This window comes from Lutra lutra, chromosome 15 (genome assembly GCF_902655055.1).
Source record: "Lutra lutra chromosome 15, mLutLut1.2, whole genome shotgun sequence".
Classification (NCBI taxonomy): domain Eukaryota; kingdom Metazoa; phylum Chordata; class Mammalia; order Carnivora; family Mustelidae; genus Lutra; species Lutra lutra.
The window spans coordinates 12,284,709-12,302,391 of NC_062292.1; the positions used below are offsets into that span (position 1 = coordinate 12,284,709).

General features: G+C 53.5%; 1 protein-coding gene and 1 long non-coding RNA gene across 3 annotated transcripts in view; both read right to left on the reverse strand.

The window, feature by feature from the left end:
- Positions 1-9,651, reverse strand: part of COQ8A (coenzyme Q8A) — a 36,406-nt gene extending 26,755 nt beyond the window's left edge. The window contains exon 1 of one of the 2 annotated variants that reach the window (XM_047704310.1): positions 9,494-9,651. The gene's annotated coding sequence lies outside the window, so the exon portion shown is untranslated. Of the gene's footprint in view, positions 1-4,801; positions 4,822-9,493 lie in introns of those variants that run through there. The other variant, XM_047704311.1, reaches the window with a different exon arrangement.
- Positions 9,652-11,045: 1,394 nt separating this feature from the next.
- LOC125085703 (uncharacterized) lies at positions 11,046-17,171 on the reverse strand. Its single transcript, XR_007122992.1, has 3 exons — positions 17,003-17,171; positions 11,566-11,802; positions 11,046-11,182 (listed from the first exon to the last, which is right to left on the reverse strand). It is a non-coding gene; the product is annotated as an uncharacterized LOC125085703 (long non-coding RNA).
- Positions 17,172-17,683: the final 512 nt, after the last annotated feature.

Sequence of the window (17,683 nt, forward strand, 5' to 3'; positions counted from 1 at the left end):
TCAAATCCTGCCTCTGCTGCTGAACTAAAGTCACCAAGTGTCTCTTTGTGCCAGTTTCCCCACAGGAGCGGGTCAGGTAACCCACACAGCAGCACACAGGGCCCTGAGGGGCTGGCACATGGAAGGGCTTCATCACTGTGAGCAGAGACGCTCTGGAAGGAGGTTCAGGCTTGGGAGACCAGACAATCCCACTTATTTATACCCCAGTGCTCGGGCCGGGGACAGAGTCGCGTCGGACTCCGTCGGACTCAGGGAGGGCAGTCCAGCCTCTGCGGGGGGGGGGGGGGGGGGGGGGGGGGGGGGGGGGAGGGGGGGGCTGTGTGACTTGCTGTGGTGCCCGGGGCGTGCTTAGAGGCCAGAAATAAACACCCGCTGGTGATCCTTACCACTGTCAACGCCTCTCCCAGAGGAGAAAACAGGAAGCTTTCACGGTATTTTATGGAAGGAATAGTACCGGGGGGGGGGGGGGGGGGGGGAGGCCTCTGATCCCCACGACCTCTCTGTCTGCACACCACCACACACTCTACCACCTAATAACTGTCCCCAAATCCACTTCGTCACGCTAAGCCCCTGCTCAGATGGCTCGAGCTGTCTAAAGGATCAACAGGAGATGCCCAAGCTCCTGGGCCTGAGGTTGGAGGCACCGCAGTCACGACCCAGGCCTCCCACCCAGCCTCTGCTCACCCCCATGCCCGAGCACCACTCTGAGCGCGGATCTGAGCCCCGAGCCCCAGCAAGCAAGCCTGCCCCTGGACCCCAAGCTGCGCCCCACCCCCTTTGAGGCCGGGAGAGCCCTGTGTGCAATGAGGCCAGCCTTGGGGCCTAGGAACCAGCTCTGCCCTGACCAGCTGGCCAATGCAGGCCTGCTCCTGGGCCATGCGGGAACCTGTTTTCCACCTGGAAATCACAGCAGCATCCAATTTAAGCAGGAGAGGCGAAGTACCCCGAAATGTACAGACACACCACATTTACTCGAGGGCGTGAGCTGACCCTTAGATCTCGGGGAGTCTTCCCCTCACTGTCCTCATCTTCCAGGCTGGCCAGGTCCTGCCCTGCTCTGCACATCCCCTCTCTGGCACACAGATGCCTCTTCTCTCCAGCGCAACTCCAAGTCCCCGGTGGGAGGCTCCTATCTCTAACCCCGACTCCTTCCCCACCCATGGTCGTGACCACACGAACGACCACTGTCACTGCACTGTCACGCAGGAAGGTGGACAGGACCCTGGGTGGGGACCTGGAGCTGTGGTTGAGGAGTTTCCTCTAAAGTGAAATCAGGTATTGAAAGGGGTCTGTTGAAATGCGCAGGCTGGGTCACCACCTCACAGACATGTCCACACTCTGAGCCCTTTAACCAGTGACAGTGTCAGCTTCCAGGGCAGAGGGGGCTTTGCACGTGGGATTCAGGTAAAGATCCTTAAGACGGGATTACCAACATGGGCCCAAACGATCGCGGGGCCCTCATGTCCACGCAAAGGGTGACAGAAGCAGCGGCTGGAGAGCAGGTGTCAGACAGGTGGGAGGCCGGCCGCCCCCTGGAGGCTGGGAAGGCCAGGGTCACTTCTGTCCTGGAGCCTCCAGAAAAAAGACATCCCAGCTCGGGCTTCGGACCTCCAAAACCATCAAATAACAAATCTGCAGTGTTTTAAGTTGCTGGGTTTGAGGTAATCTGTTACAGCAGCCATAGGAAACGAATACGGAGTCTATTTTTTTAAAGGAAAAAGAGGGGCAAGCTGTATTCTAGAATAATTTCCAGATCACTCTTTGGTCACCCCACAAACAGCCCTGGGTGCCAAAGATGTGCCAAGTGCTGTGCCTGGGGCTGGACTATCCCGGAGCCAGCTCAGAACACACTCCTGTTCCCAACAGCAGAGTCCCGCTGGCTCTCAGGACCAAGGCGCCCCACGGCTTCTGAGGCTCAGTTCAACATCCGAACCACTTCTGAGGGTCCGCTGCCCACAAGGCACCGTGCACAGCCTAGGGGCGCCACAGAGCCCACGGAGCAGGCCCTACTCCCAAAATGCTTTTCACCAGCTTCACCCTCTTCATCTTCCAAAACACTTCCACTTCACATAGACTGTTCCAGAGAAATCGCTTTAGTCACGAGCGGCAAACACAGACCCCTCTGTGTGCCCATCACTTCACTCAACTCCCTGCCCGCCCACAACAGGTGCTGTCCCTACGCACAGCGGGGAGCGAGCTCAGCAAGGAGCAGACATCTCCGCGGCTCCCAAGGGCGTCAGGCCCCAAGGGCGTCAGGCGCTGGGCCTTCCACCCTGGTCTGACCGCAGGCTCCAGCCCTTTCCTTGCTGCCCAGGAGGCGGAGAGAAAGCAGCTAAGAAACCCGCCCCCACAGCAGTAAATCAACATTTTACATCAACAGTCTCCTGGAGACACAGGAACTCTGGAGCTGGCAGGGCTCTCAAGGGGCAACTGGCCTCTCAGAACTGCCCCTTCTGGAAAGCTCCCAAGGTACCTGCACTAAGAGCATCAGCTTCCCAAAACCAGCAGGCCCAGCCCCTCGGGGCCAGCTTGGATCTTGTCTCAGACACAAAGGGCAGAGAGAGGCAGAAGCCCCACGCTGAAGGCCGCCTCACCGTGTGCATAACCAGAAGGTGACACTGGGCACACGGTCCTCAGATCGCCACGCGGACAGCCAGTACCAGCCGTTACTAGCTGCCCCTCCACATACCACACCAAGCCCAGACAGGGACGCTGCTGCCATGTGTGCATACAAAGCCCAGGGCTTTTTAGAACCAGGGACCCCACCCAAACAAGAAACCACCCTTGACAGACAACTGTACTCAGGGACAGAAACGGGAAGAGGATCACCGGGGTTAGGTCACCCCCAATGCCCCAGTGCTTCTGCCAGAATGGCCTCCCCCAATGCACACACACATACATGCACACACACACACACACACACACAGGGGTTTTCCTACTTCCATGTGCCTCCTACCCACCCCCAGAATACCACTTCCTCTGCCCAATGACAGAACAGTAGACCCTGCAGAATGATAGGCCCCCACCCTCATCTTCGTCTAAACTCCCGCATCTCTTGATGGCCTGGGGTCACCTCCAGCTGGCCTGTGTGACCATGCAGCAGTCCCGTCCCCCTTGCTGTGCGGTGAGCTCCTAGAGAGGGGACTCTCTTACCCAGTTCTCCATTCCCCAAGGGGGCCGTCCCTGTAGCTGGACACCTGTCTGCACCCACGGTACTTGCTAACTGATGGAGCCCCGACACCTGGAACCCAGGGGTCCCATCCCCAACCACCCTGAGACACCCCCCCCACACACACACAGCAGCAGCCCTGTGCTCACAGGGTGGGGGTAGAGGACGAAAACCTGGGTGCTGGCACTGCGTCCACGGCCCCAGGGCACCCATGCAAGACGAAGCACCTCTAGTGCTTGCTGTCCTGCCCCACTCCTTGCTTACGAGAAATCGAAAAGGAAAAAGAGGGACAAGACGGCAGGCCTGGCCCCCCAGCACAGAGGTCCACACTGGTCCCACCTGTATGTGGGGACCGGCCCCACACTTTATCACATGTTGGCAGTGAGCATGCATAGGAGCAAGAGCCACAGACTTCTCCCCGACCTCAGGGACAGGACATGTTTGCTCCAGCTCCCATTAAATAGTAACCGCCTGTGGGGCACAGGGCAATCCACTCCAACCCCCACCCTCCTGCTGGCCAGGGCCAGGGCCACAGAGCAAACGCACCAGGCAGGAGGAAGGAACTCCAGGCCTGACCCCAGGCTCTGGACCTCACCTGAAGAGCTGCATGTGTGTGAACAATCCCCACGACCTTGCATCCAGCCCCACTGATGGCAGGATGTCCCCACCGGGCCTCTAGAACCCAGATGGGGGCAGTGTGGGGATGGAGGATGGACGTTGAGCCCCCCCCACTCCCAGGGACACCCACGTGTGACCTCGGGCACACCCGCCCTCCCTCTCGGGCCTGTGCTTCCTCGTTTCCTTCTGTTCAGAAACCCACAGTGGTCTCCAGCTCCCAGAGACTAGGACCCATGCATCCCTGGAGCACAGGAAGCTGTTCATTCCTGGCCAGGGCTGTTCGGCACACGCAGAGCTCACAAGGTCTGGGAAGAATGATGCCCTAGAACCGAGTGCCACCCCGTCCAGGCACCACAAGAGACCTAGTCGGGAGACAGACCCTGGGGGCAGGAGGGTGTCCAGCCTGGGTCTCTTATGCCTCCAGGAAACCCACCATCCTGCCCCTCCACCACACTCGTTCACACACAGGCACATGCTCATGCACACACGCATGCACCTGCACTCACAATCACACCACTCGCCACACTCACGTACTCACACTCACACACATCCACATGGGTACACACTCGCGCACTCATGTTCACAATCCACTCACATACCCAAGCCTACACTCATGCACCTATACTCACACACATGGACACCCACCAGTGTACACACTTATGCACTCACGCTCTCACACATTCATGCTTACATACTCACCTGCTCTCACATTCACACACCCATGCACTCTTGTGTACTCACACACCACCTCACACTCCCACAACTCACGTACTTGCACTCACCTCTGCAAACATGCACACTCGTGCACTCGCAAAGTGGCACACTCACACACTCAAGGACTCACACACATACTTGCACTCACATGCACTCACACGCACACTCACTTGCCCACCAGGAACCACCAGTTCCTCAGCAGCGGGCAGAAGCAGGGCCTGGTGGGCGGGAGGGCACAATAGGACGCCCGCCCTGCTTTCTCTTCTGGCACCCCAGCCCGCGGGGCTCCCATCCACTCACCCTGCAGCTGCCTCCTTGCTCCCCCAGAGGCAATGTGCTGTGCGCACCCCCTCTAGCTCACCTCTCAGAGCCCTCAGAACCAGCCTACCCCTTCCAGCCCAGCTCCTCCCCCTCCTCCACAAGGACGCTCCCCACCCAGCCTGCTTTTGCCTTCACTCTCTCCTTCCAGAAAAACGTTCCCTCTCACGTCCACAAACCCTCTCTCTCTGCCTTCCTGGGCCAAATATAAAAATTCCCCTGCTGACTGCTCCTCCCTGTGCCCGAGTTGCCCTAGGTCTGTGCATCCCTGCTGTCAGCCGGGGCAGGCCATCTCAACCTCCAAGGCGGTTCTAGAACGAACCCAGTTACACACGCACCACAGCACCCTTCGAAGTCCCACAGGCATCAATGAACAGGCAGAGGGAACGTGTCTGGAACAGAACTGTTCTACACCTCACCTGTAGTAAGGATTATGTGACCATTTAGATTTACTTATTATGAGAGAGAGAAAGTGTGTGTGCAGAAACAGAGGCCAGGGGTGCAGAGGGAGAGAGAGGATCTCACACAGACTGCACGCTGAGCGCAGAGCCTGATGCGGGGCTCGATCCCTCCATCCCAGGACTCCAAGATTATGACCAGAGCCAGCTGCCCAACCGACTGGGCCATCCAGGTGCCCCGACATCATACATGTCTCTCAAACTGCACAACTACTTAGTAGGAAGGGTGAATCCACCACACACAAATTAAATCTTAACATAAGGGGGGGGTGGAGTCCCAGAGGTACCTCAACCCCTTCGTGTCTAGAACATCACCGTCTGTCTTCCCCCAAACCAGCCCCTCCTCCCGCACCCCATTTTCTGCAAGGACACCGCCATCCACCCCAACAGCTCCTCCCCACAACTAGAAACCTCAGCCATCAGTGCCCAGCCAGCCACTTAATCTGGACCTCCACCCGCACAGATTTCTATTCTCTCCAATCCACACCTCGCATTCCACGTCCCCACCTGCCCCCGCCCTCGATCCGCCATCCCCCACGTGGGACGCAGGCCACACTCATTTCTCACAACCCGCCTCACTGGTCTCCCTGCCCATTCCGCACACACCAGCCCACCTTGGCAACCTCCCCAGAGCAACACCCACTAGCCGCCAGACCTTTGCCCCCGCTGGCCTCAGCCTCTAAGCACTTCTCTCTGGGGTGCGGGGCGGGGTGAGGTGCACACCCACCTTTCAGGCCCCAGCAAGCACTCTCCCAGCCTTTCTCCAGCAGAACCAGCTTGTGATCCACCCTGGGTCCCCACAGCAGAGGGCCAGTACCCCCTGTGGGCCCTGCCGAGTAACAGCCCCCGGACTGTGCACATATCAGGGCAGGTGGCTCACACTCACTCTCTGTCTCTGTCTGTCTCTCTCCGGGGCCCTCTGGGCTGCTGCTGGACTCAGGAGCTGCGGGTGCTCAGCAACCCTTCTGGCCTGAACGGAATTCAGCTGGAAACTGCCGCAAGTACAGAGCCAAGCCCTCTTGGCCCCCGACCCCAGTGCTGAGAGAAAATGTGTGGAAGCACTGCTCTGCCTCACCTGAACTCACCCAAACCATAAGGACGGGGCACACAGTGGTCCCTGGACTGCTAACAGCCCCCAGGAGTGAGTGCCTAGAAACTTCCACTGCAACTTAGCAACGCCGAGCCATGTTTACTGCTGGGAAGTCTGGGAAGCACTGACCCCTGACCCTACCCCCGCCAAACTCCTGCCTCTTCCTGCTGAAATCCTGCTCATCCTCAAAGCCCCCCAACGCTCCTCCTCCAAGAAGCCTTCAGTTTCCACCCAGAGCTCCTAGTCCAAACCACACTGAGGGCCCTTACTATAAAGTCCCCCAGTTCAGGGACCCAGGAGCCATTCACTTCCACATTCCCAATGCCGTGCCTGAGGAGGTCAATCCATCAAGAGGTGTTCAATGAGGAGTAAAAACCAGATCCCCCTACGATTCCAGAGTGGGCTCTTCCTCTGGGGCAAGGTGTGGAAGGGCACTGACCCTCAGGGCACACAGGGATTTTTCCCCAGGTTTGGACTAAGTTTAGTCCTTTTGCCCCAGCCCAGGTAGGATATGAAGACATAAAACAAAAAACAAAGTCCCACAAGTCTAGGACTCTCGGGACAAGAGCACAGTCACTATTCTACAATACCGCGAAATGTAAATCCGAGCGAAAAACACTTGGCTCTCTCATGAATCTTTTTTACATGCACCCACTGAAAATAAATCACTCCCAAGTATGAAGAATAAAAAGACATTTTCAGGGTCATTTCCAACTTAAAATACTCTGTGGGCCCCTGACCTCAAAGCAAGAGGTCAAGGGCTCAGGAACCTGGAACCATACAAGGAACAATATGCTTGCGGACAGACCAGCGGGTACCCATCCAGCTTTGTAAAAAGTGTGGGCAGAAGCCCCCCTCTCACGTCCTGTGCCCAGGGTACTGGCCCTGCCTCAGGGTCCCCGGACTTCACCCATCCCAGAGGAGCCACTCTTGAAGATGTGGGCCCTTGAACTCCCCACGCCACTCTCTCCCTTCTACTGGCTCCAAGTTCCTGGCCGTTACTCGGCAGGAACGTACGAACTATTTCCAGACGCCACTGTCAGATCAAGACAGCGCTCTAAATATTCCTATCTAATTTTGCACACAGCTCTTGTTTCAAATGACAAAGATAATGACTCAGTGTCCACAGCTCTTGGCGGAAAATTATCCTGCCAAGTTTGGACTTCTCTAAACTTCTTTTTGAGAAAGGAGAAGTGACCTCTCCGTCCAGATCCTTTTCCACTGGCAACAAAGGGAACACAGAAGACTGCCTACCTAACCAAGGAATGTAACGGGAAAACCCAGGTACACACCCACAGGATGAGTGAACAAGACAGGGAAATTCATGGGAGGGAGAAGCTTAAGATAGCCTTCCCTGCTCTATGCCATAATCACTGTTTTTCAGCTATTCTGCATTCCCCGTTGATTTAGTACTTAGAACTTTGGGAAATAAACTCCAGGTTATATTTAGGGCAATATCTAGACTCAGACGTAAAGCATCTTTCGCTGCATCTTTGACACCGATGCTTCCATCGACCACAGAGGCTCTTTACAAATGATACAGGTGTCCGTGCTGCACGCTCTCATGGAGGGGCACACCGCACGTGTAAACATCCCCACACGTCAGCTTGAAATGCAGCCAGTTACTCTGCACACCCAGGGCCGGCCCCTTCCCACATCACAAGACACAGGAAGATGACTAAGGTATCACCTTGTGGATAACGGAGTTGGCCTTTCTGCCAGGTTTCAGAAGCTTGAACTTGTTTGGTCACTGTTTAAAAACTGTCCCATGGTTATTTCACATGCCTATCCCCCACCTTCTTGCAAAGTCTCCAAAGACAGAAACCACCAGCCTTCTCCTTTTGCACTCTGGACCCAGCCAATCACTGCCTTGCATCCAGCAGGCAAAGTGGATGCCCATGAGTTTCTATCTCCTATCGCTCTCCTGTCCCTCCAGGTGCAGAGGTGGGGTCCCCTCGGAAGCCACCTATACGGCTTCTATCCCTGGTTTAGGGCAGGGAGCACAGCACTACCCTGGGCCAAACCTCTCAACTACTCATAGGCAGGTCCCAGCACACCTCTCTGGCAGCACTAAAAGACTCTTAAGAGTCTTAGCTCAATGGTTCTCAACCAAGGGCGATTCTGACATTTAGGAGACATTCGGCAACATCTGGAGAAATATTTGGTTGTCACACTAGTGTGTGTGTTGGGGTGGGGAGCTGCTTCCAGGCTCTAGTGGACAAAGCTCAGGTCACCCTCCCACAGCAAAGAACTGTCCAGCCCAAACGTGGAGTCTGAAGACTGGAAAGCCCAGTCTCAGGCGACACACAGGGATGTGCTCAGACCACCTAGGTCACTTTTCCTCTGAGGTGCACAAGGTTAGGCCAAAAATTGTAATAACCCTTGCCTGCATTACTTGCAAGGCGGAACAAAATACCCAGAGCCATCGCAAGAGTCTTGAGGATTCTGCTCCTGTGAACCAAGAGCACCCCCTTGTCTCTTCTCAGAAGGGCCCTCCTGGAAGGATGACCTGTCCATCCACAACAGGACAGCGGGCAGGCTGGTATCACGCATACTCTCGGCTCCTTTGGTAACCACTGAAGCTTGGCAGGCCCGGCTCTCGGGTCTTGTGTCGCGCACACCCAATGCCCCAGGAAGCAGGACATGTGTTCCAATGGGCTGTGCCCGGCCAGTCGAGAGCCTCTCGCCCTTCGGTAGGCTGGTACCTCTCAGCCACGTGGAGAGCCCCAGCACCCAGGCCTGATATGGCAGCATTCCTGTCCTCGAGGCAGACGGGCACAGTGCGTGTGGCGGGGGGCTGGGGCTAGGGAGAGGCAGCAGCTCAGGAAATTTAGCCCGAAGGCCCAGGACAAGCGAACGGAGAAAAGGACCAAGAAGGGCCCCCTTCTCCAAGTACACCCCGAACCCCCGTGAAACCCGACAGCGGGGCCGGGCCACGGGAGCGAAGACCCTGAGACAGCCCGGCCAGGGAGACGACCGGGCGGGGGCTCAGAAGAGGCAGGCGCGGCGGGCGGACGAGCGGAAAGGCCACGGGAAGCCGCCGCGGTGGAGCGGGGCACGGGAAGGGCGCGCGAGTGTAAGGCGAGGCCCGCTGTGCCCCCGGAGCGCGCGGCGGCGCGGCCTTACCCCGCGGCAGGAAGCGGAGCTCCGCGGTCACCTTCGCACCCCCTGCGCGCGCACGCCAGCCGCAGCGCCGGCGCCGCACGCGCCCCGGATCTGTTTACCGACTCGCCCGCGCCAGGGCTCCTGGCGTCCGCGGCCCCGCCCCGCGGGCGCTCCCATTGGCCGCACCGCCTTGGCCAGCCACACGCTGCGTGGCGCGGGGCAGCGTGCTCGGCCCGTGCGCTCGCGCCGTGGCCAATGGGGACCGAGGGCGGAGCGAGGGGAGCCAATGGGAGGCCGTCCAGCGCTCGCGGGCAGGGAGGAGCCCCTCCCCCTTCACCCTCCGCGCTGCCTTTCGCCCTAGTTGGGAAACTGCGGCTGCGGGCCGCGCGGAGGGATGTTCCCGGGGCCGGGGCCGCGGGGGATGGACCTGGGACCGACCCTCCGCCAGCTCTCCGCCCCGGCCGGAGCTCACGGCGCTTCTCCCGCCTCCCGCCCCGCCCTCCAAATATTAGTATGTCCTGCAGTGGGTGTGTGCATACCCCCTGCCCCAATAACCCAAGACGGCAGTGCCTGGGGCGTTCCGGTGCGAAGCACGATGCTCCAATAGTCCTCCGGCGATCTCCAAAATTCTTCCGCATGACACAAAGAGAGACGGCACCTAGTTTTTTCCACCAGCATGCAAACCCAGTGAGCTACCTCTCACCGTTCACCCCATTCCCGGCTCTCTGCTTCCGTTTCCAGCAAGGTTCATGGAAGCGTTACCTGTATTCATTTTCTCTTACTTCCTTCTCTCCCATTCTGCCTGAACCCATCCGGTCAGCCCTCCCCCCGCCCACCCCCAGAACAGTGCACCTGGGACCTCCATGCTGCCAGAACCAAGCAGTCGGTCCTCAGGGCTCATCTAAACAGTCCCTGGCAGGTGACACAGTGGGCCACGCCCTTCTGTTTTCTTGGTGGTTGCCCTGGGGTGTAACTAACATCCTGGTCCAAGTTAATACGAGCTTGATTTCAATAATACACAGTAACTTTGTTCCTCTATTTCTCCATTCTCAAGCCCTCCCATGTTGGTATTATCCTACAATTACAGCTTTATACGTTACCCAACCCTACAGATGACGTATTAGTGCTTTATGTAATTAAATCAGGCGAAAAAATAAGAGTTACAAACGAAAAATACACTTGTGCTGCCTATTATGTTTACCTATATAGTTTCCTTTAGCGGGGTTCCTTGTTTCTTCATGCAGATTTGATTTACTGTCCCTTCATTTCAGCCTAAAGGATTCCATTTATTTATTTATTATTATTATTTTTTTTTTTACAGGGCAGATGTGCCCCAGTCATGAATGCCCTTGGTGCTTGCTCATCTGGCAAAGTCTTTTTTTTTTTTTTTTTAAGATTTTTATTGATTTATTTGACAGGGATAGAGATCACACGTAGGCAGAGAGGCAGGCAGAGAGAGAGGGGGAAGCAGGCTCCCTGCTGAGCAGAGAGCCGGATGTGGGGCTGGATCCCAGGATTCTGAGACCAGGACCTGAGGGGAAGGCAGAGGCTTAACCTACTGAGCCACCCAGTCACCCCCATCTAGCAAAGTCGATCTGTCCTTCATTTTTAAAGGATAGTTTTGCTGGTTATAAAATGTTTAGTTGAAAGGGTTTCTTTCCTCCAGTGCTTTAAACAGATCATGCCATAGTCTTCTGGCCTCCATGGTTTCTGATGAGAAATCAGATGTTAATCTTATTGAGGATCTTTCTATCCCATGAGTGGCTGCTTCTTTGCTGTTCTCAAGGTTCTTTGTTTTCGTCTTCTGACATGTGTCTAGGTGTTTATCCTATCTCTGAACTTATTCTGTTTGGAGTTTGATATACATCTTGGACATACAGATTAATGTTTTTCATTAAAATTGGGAAGTTTTCTGACACTTTTTTCAAATATTCTTTTTTTAAGATTTATTTATGATTGGAGAGAGAGAAAAGAGAGAGAAGGGGGAACAGAGGGAGAGGGAGAGAAGCAGACTCCCCATTGAACCCATGTGAGGCTTGATCTCAGGACCCTGAGGTCATGACCAGCGCCATAATCAAGAGTCAGACGCTTACCTGACTGATGCACCCAAGTGCCCCTCAAATATTCTTTAGTGCACTCTTTCCTCTCTCTCCTCTCCTTGTGGGACTCCTGTAACATGTATGTTGGTATGTTGATATGTTGGATGATATCCCACAGATTTCTGGGGCTGGGTTCATTTTTCTTCAATCTCTTTCCTCTGTTTCCTTCAAAGTGGATCATCTGAATTGATCTTTCTTCAAGTCAAGATGCTTTTTCCTGCCTGCTCAAACCTGTTGTGGAAACATGGGGGTGAATTTTTCATTTTAGTCCATGTTTTTCTCAACGCTAGAACTCCTTTCTGATTTTTTTTATCATTTCTATCTTTTTACTGATATTCTCTATTGGGGGAGATAACATTCTCAAAATTTTATTTCATTATTTAGACATGGTTTCATTACCTCTTTAAATATATTTAAAATAGCTGATTTAAAGTCTAGCTAGGAGGGGCTCCTGGGTGTCTCAGTTAGTTGAGCATCCAACTTTTGGTTTCAGCTCAGGTCATGATCTGAGGTCAAGCCCTGTGTGGGGCTCCCTGCTCTGTGGGGATTCTGCTTCTCCCTCCCTCTCCCATCAAATAAAATAAATGCAATTTTAAAAAGAGATTTATTTATTTGAGAGAGAGAGAGAGAGAGCAGTGCCAGTGGACAGGGAGGGGCAGAGGGAGAGGGAGAAGGAGAAACAGACTCCTTGCTGAGGGCAAAGCCTGAGGTAGGGCTCCATCTCATGACCCTGAGATTATGATCTAAGCCCAAATCAAGAATCGGAGGCTTAACCAACTAAGCCACCCAGATGCCGCTCAATGTTCCTTTATATATAGGCAAAGACACACCCGCACTCATATTCTATTGCAGTCATATTATACACTCTGTTGTTTTTTTTTTATTGAACAATATAGCCTGAAACTTTCCAAATTTGTACACAGAGAAGCATCCTCACTCTCTCTTCAGTATTACGTTATATGGACAAGCCATAATTTCTTTAACTAACCTCCCACTGATGGACATGCAGACTGTTTCTATTCTTGCTACTTCAAAGAGTGCTGTAGTGAATAACCCGGTTTTTGAAACATGATGAGCTTAGACCTCGGTGAGGCTGGGTTGGTGGGCAGAGGCCATGAGTATCCTCACTGTGCTCAGAGGCCTGACAGGCATGACTTGCTGACTCCAAGATTCACCACACAACCACCCCCCGCTAAACACCCCGTGGTGAGAACAGATCATTTCCTGAGCACCGGCGATGGACCACCACACACCACCATCTGAGGAGGTCACCAGACTTGGGAAAATCCAACCCAGTCCTGCTAAGAGAATCACTTCAAGGAATCCCCAAGCTTGTTCAATGAAGGGAAGAGTAATGACTGTAATTAGCCAAGTGCACAATTGGAAGGAATTAAGCACATCACAGAAGTGGCTCAGCGGCCTGCGACTGGAGACAGCCCGACCCCGCCCATGAATCACGCCTGCCCATGCTTGCAACACGCTTCTCAATGGCGTATTATTTCTCTCTTTCACATTAATTTTCTGTCAACATACTGCTGCATATGGACATTAGCGACAGTAGCCAAATTGTTGGTTTGACTTTTTTCTATTTTTAAACTGAGATAAAATTGATACGGAGTAAAAGGCGCAGATCTTAAGCTATGTCACCAGTTTGTATAAATGAACGCAGAACAATTTCTTTCCCTCCAGAATGTTCCTCCATGCCCTCTTCCCAATCACCCCCCACCTTGCCCCGGGCAACTGTTCTAAGACGATTTTATTAAGAAAAAACAGCTAATTCTACAACAGGGATGGGGAAGTAGCAAAGCGTGAATCAAAAAAGGGCGGGTAACTCATTTTCCTGTCCTTAAATTCTTGAGTTAGTGTGGGAAGCCATCCTGGTTGCTGGGTATGTATCTGACTTTGTTCTCCCTCAGCCACTGGATACTTACTTAAAACTTTTTGGGGGGGGGGGCACCTGGGTGCTTCAGTTGATTAAGAATCTGCCTTCAGCTCAGGTCATGATCTTGGGGTTCTGGGATTGAGCCTCACCTTGGTCTCCCTGCTTAGTGGGGAGTCTGCTTCTCCCTCTGTCCTTCCCCTGGCCCCACTCAGGCTGCCCATCTCTTTCTCTCTCTCTCTCTTTCATTCTCTCTCAAATAAATATTTTTTAAAAATTTTAATTCACCTGTATTTAGAGTAATTTCTAGCTTTGGGCCCCCAGTTCATAGATTAAAGAAGCAGCAACATGCTGGAAACTGGAAGCTGTGAACAGAGCCAAACCGTGTGTCGGTGACTCGCACCCCATCCCTCTGAGACATACAGAACCAGAGTGAAGACAGCAGGGTGTGAAGGGGGAGTTCGGGAAGGAGAAAAGCCGTGTGCCCAAGGCGAGGAAGAGGCCTATAGGGAAAAGAACTGCAGCCTGGAGGTGTGGACAGTCCAAGGGCACACGCAAGACTCCACTTTGCCAGTGACCAAGGAGGTTGAAGGTCAACGTGAGCTTTCGGTAAAGAGCAGACAAAGCCTGGCTCCCTCAGGGAAACAAGCAATCCCTGCTGGAGAGCTGGGAACCTTCCGGGGAGAGGGCAGAATGTCCCACTGGTGATTGAACTTGGGGTTTAGTTTTCTTTTTCTGTGCTGGTGCAAGAGATGATCTCAGTCACCTTAGTCGTGGCAAAGCATTTCACCCTGAGAACCCCAGGGGTGTGTGCGGCGGGGAAAGGGTGTGCAGGGAGGCAGTGGTAGGAGCAAGAACAGATAACGGTGGGTGTTTCAGCTGACACGGAAAAGCTCGCTGCCTCCCAGTGCTATGGAGCCCAAGGAATAGTAAAGGTCAAGAGTTATGCATCCATGGGGATACCATGTCCAAGGCACCTCTTACCCAGAGTCCCCAGGGCAGCGGGTGCCTGGGTGGGAGTGGGGAGCTATGAATTTAACAGAAGAGCAGAGCTCTGAGATCATGGCTCTGGACCACAGGGAAGGGGTACTGTTAGCCAAGCTCGGAGTGACAGCAGGGCAACTGTCCTTCCTGAGGGGTCACAGGGACCTGGGGACTCACATGACTGCCAGACTAGAGACCAGTGGTCCCCGCTTGCCTCTGAAGGTCAGACTGACTGTGGCCCCTACTACAAGCTGCGTAAGCCTCTGGGTTTGAAAGACGGACTAAACTTGCTGCTAATCAGGCAAATGGGGAATGAAGCCAGTTCTTCATTGGGGAAAATATAAGGCAGGATTGCCCCACAATCTGACTTTGTGGGGCAATTCAGGCCTCACCTGAACCCGAGATCTCTCTGTACTGAGCTAACACTTCCTGCCTTAACAGCAACTTCTAGAATTTGTGCTCCAACTAACCTGGGCTGCCATGCCCGTTGGCTTTCTGCCTCTGGGGCTTTATTCTTACTGCTCCCCTGGCCTCCCATGCTCTCCCTTCACACCTGCAAGCCTCATACTCCCACTCACTCTCTAAGACCTAATTCCAATGTTACTGGCTACGTGATGCATCTCTGGTCCCTCAGCCAGATGCAGCCGGTCTCCTCTAACTGTTACAGGACTGCATTTTGGTACGTGCATGCCTCTTTCTCCCATTACATCCAGTAGTGTATTGTAGTTAGGAGCCAACTCGTCTTTTTATATCTAATACATTGTAAACTGTATTTCCCATAGTGCCTTGTACCTAGGAAGTACCCCTTCTATTTAAAAAAAATTGTGGGATGCCTGGGTGGCTCAGTCAGTTAAGCGTATGACTCAATTTTGGCCCAGGTCATGATCTCAAGGTCATGAGATGGAGCCCAGCGTGGGGCTCCATGCTCAGCACGGAGTCTGCTTCTCTCCCTCTGCCCCACCTGCTGCTTGTGGGGCCCGCTCTCTTTCTCTCTCTCAGATAAACAAATAAAATCCTAAAAAAATCGCTGTCAAGGTGCGGTAGGTGTTGGGAGTGTCTTTCCAACACCTGTTGCACTCCCCCTCGCTGTGTAGTCACCACCAGTGCAAGAGGCCTTGGCGTCACCCAGTTCCAGGCCTTATACCTAAGCCCATCTCAAATCACTTGCCGCAGTGATAGGTTTTTTGGAGGCTGAGCCGATCCGCACGTGGATGGCATGCCCAGAGCGCTTGGCCCTGGGTGGTCCAACCAGAATAAATTTCAGGACTTGTGCTCAGGGGCTCCTGGAAGCAAGAGCCCCACGCTCCCCAGACTCGTTGTCGAGAAATTCCAACTAAGTTGTTGAGTTCCTGCAGAGCCTTTGTTTACCAGCATTAGGGACCAGGAAGAAAACCCGCCTGGAAGGGAATCCGGCTCATGAAGGAGGACAGGGTGAAGAGAATCCAAGAGAAAGAGTGGAGCCCTGGTTAAAACCTACTGGAAGCTTGCCCTAACAGTTACCTTTGGAGCCGTGTGAAACAACAAATTCTCTCCATGGTTTCTCCTACTTGCCCCCAAGCATCATCCTGACCAATATACTGGGAATGCAGTCCCATGGTGAGTACTGTGGGCTCGCACACATGTGTGTGCATACACACACACACACACACACACACCACCTTACTGGGAGACAAATCCCCCCCACACCTCCTTTGGTAACAATTAATAAGACATGGAACTGATGTCTTCTAATAATTTCTTGTGTTAAAAATGATTTTGGGACACCTGGGTGGTGCAGTCTGTTGGGTGGATACCCGACTCTCGGTTTCCGCTTGGGTCATGATCTCAGGGTCGTGAAATCAAGCCGTGTAATAGGCTCTATGCTCAGTGAGGGGTCTCCTTGAGATACTCCCTCTCCCTCTGCCCCTCCCCTGGGTTGTGCACGCACGTGTGCTCTCTCTCTCTCAGATAAATAACTAACATCTTTTTAAAAAAATGATTATGCAGTTTTAACCTGAATTCTTAAGACTATCCCAGACTCTAGCAACTGTTAACAAATTATAAAATTTTTTTCCATTAAAAAAATTAATATAGGGATGCCTGAGTGGCTCAGTTGGTTAAGCTTCTGCCTTTGGCTCAGGTCATGATCCCAGGGTCCTGGCATCTAGTCCCATATCAGCCTCCTTGCTCAGCGGGAAGCCTGCTTCTCCCTCTGCCTGACACTCCCCCTGCTTATGCTTTTTCTCTCTGTCTCTCTCTCTCTGACAAATAAAATCCTTAAAAATTTTTTAAAAATTAATATATATTGTTTGTGACCCTTTTTAGTAAAAGTAATAAAATCAGCTTGGGTTTAAAGTTTATTTACTTATTTTTAGCAATGTCTACACCCGCTGTGGGGCTTGAAACCTCTTCCTACTGAGCCAGCCAGGCATGCCCCAAAGTCAGCTTCTACCTTAATGTGAAGTTTGTACTTTTCAACATTTTCCTCAAAAGGTGAAATGGGGTTCTAATACTTGAGAGGAGATACTGACATTTTTCTTGACTAATCCCATGCCTTGACGCTATTTACAACTTTAAGATTTTCCCAACCTGCTTGTTCACTTGCTTTCTTGGCACGCGTCCCTGGGCGTCTTCTCTAGGGGCCGAGCTCCTCTTGAGCTGGGACCTGTCTTGCATCTCCAGTCTCTTTCGTAACCCCCTGCTGTCAGGAGCCCCAGCGCTGGTGCTGGGTGGATGGGCCGTGGAAATTTCCACAGCAGCTGCTCGGCCCCGGCTCCCCTGACCTGGGACCTGGCCCGAGAGTCCTACCAGCCCAAGGACACTGAGCCTGGCACTGGTCAGGCCCTCAGTCTATTTATGACTTTTTATCTCAGGGTTTGTCCCTTGGTACTTTGCACTCAGGAAACCTCCCCCTCTCCACACCAGTCAACACGCACGCTTATCTGGAGCAGAGGAGAACAGCGGGTCTGATAAACTCTCTCCCTCCATGGCCGCCTGCATGGCCCCAACATCTCCAGGCTTTCAGCTTGGGGCCTAAATCCTTTGATCGGAATGAAGGACCGTTTCTGACATTCAGACAAGAAAGCTTTATGACCCTAATGAGCTTACTCCTGGATCTGTTTCTTGAGTGCTTCTCTTCACTGGGGAATGTTTATCTCCCTGGGGCAGGGTGGGACGGAACCTCTTCCTTACTCGCACCATCCATACCCCTGAACTCTGAGCATCGACCCCTCAAGGGCTCTGTGGGAGCCACTCAGGGAAGAGCTGAGT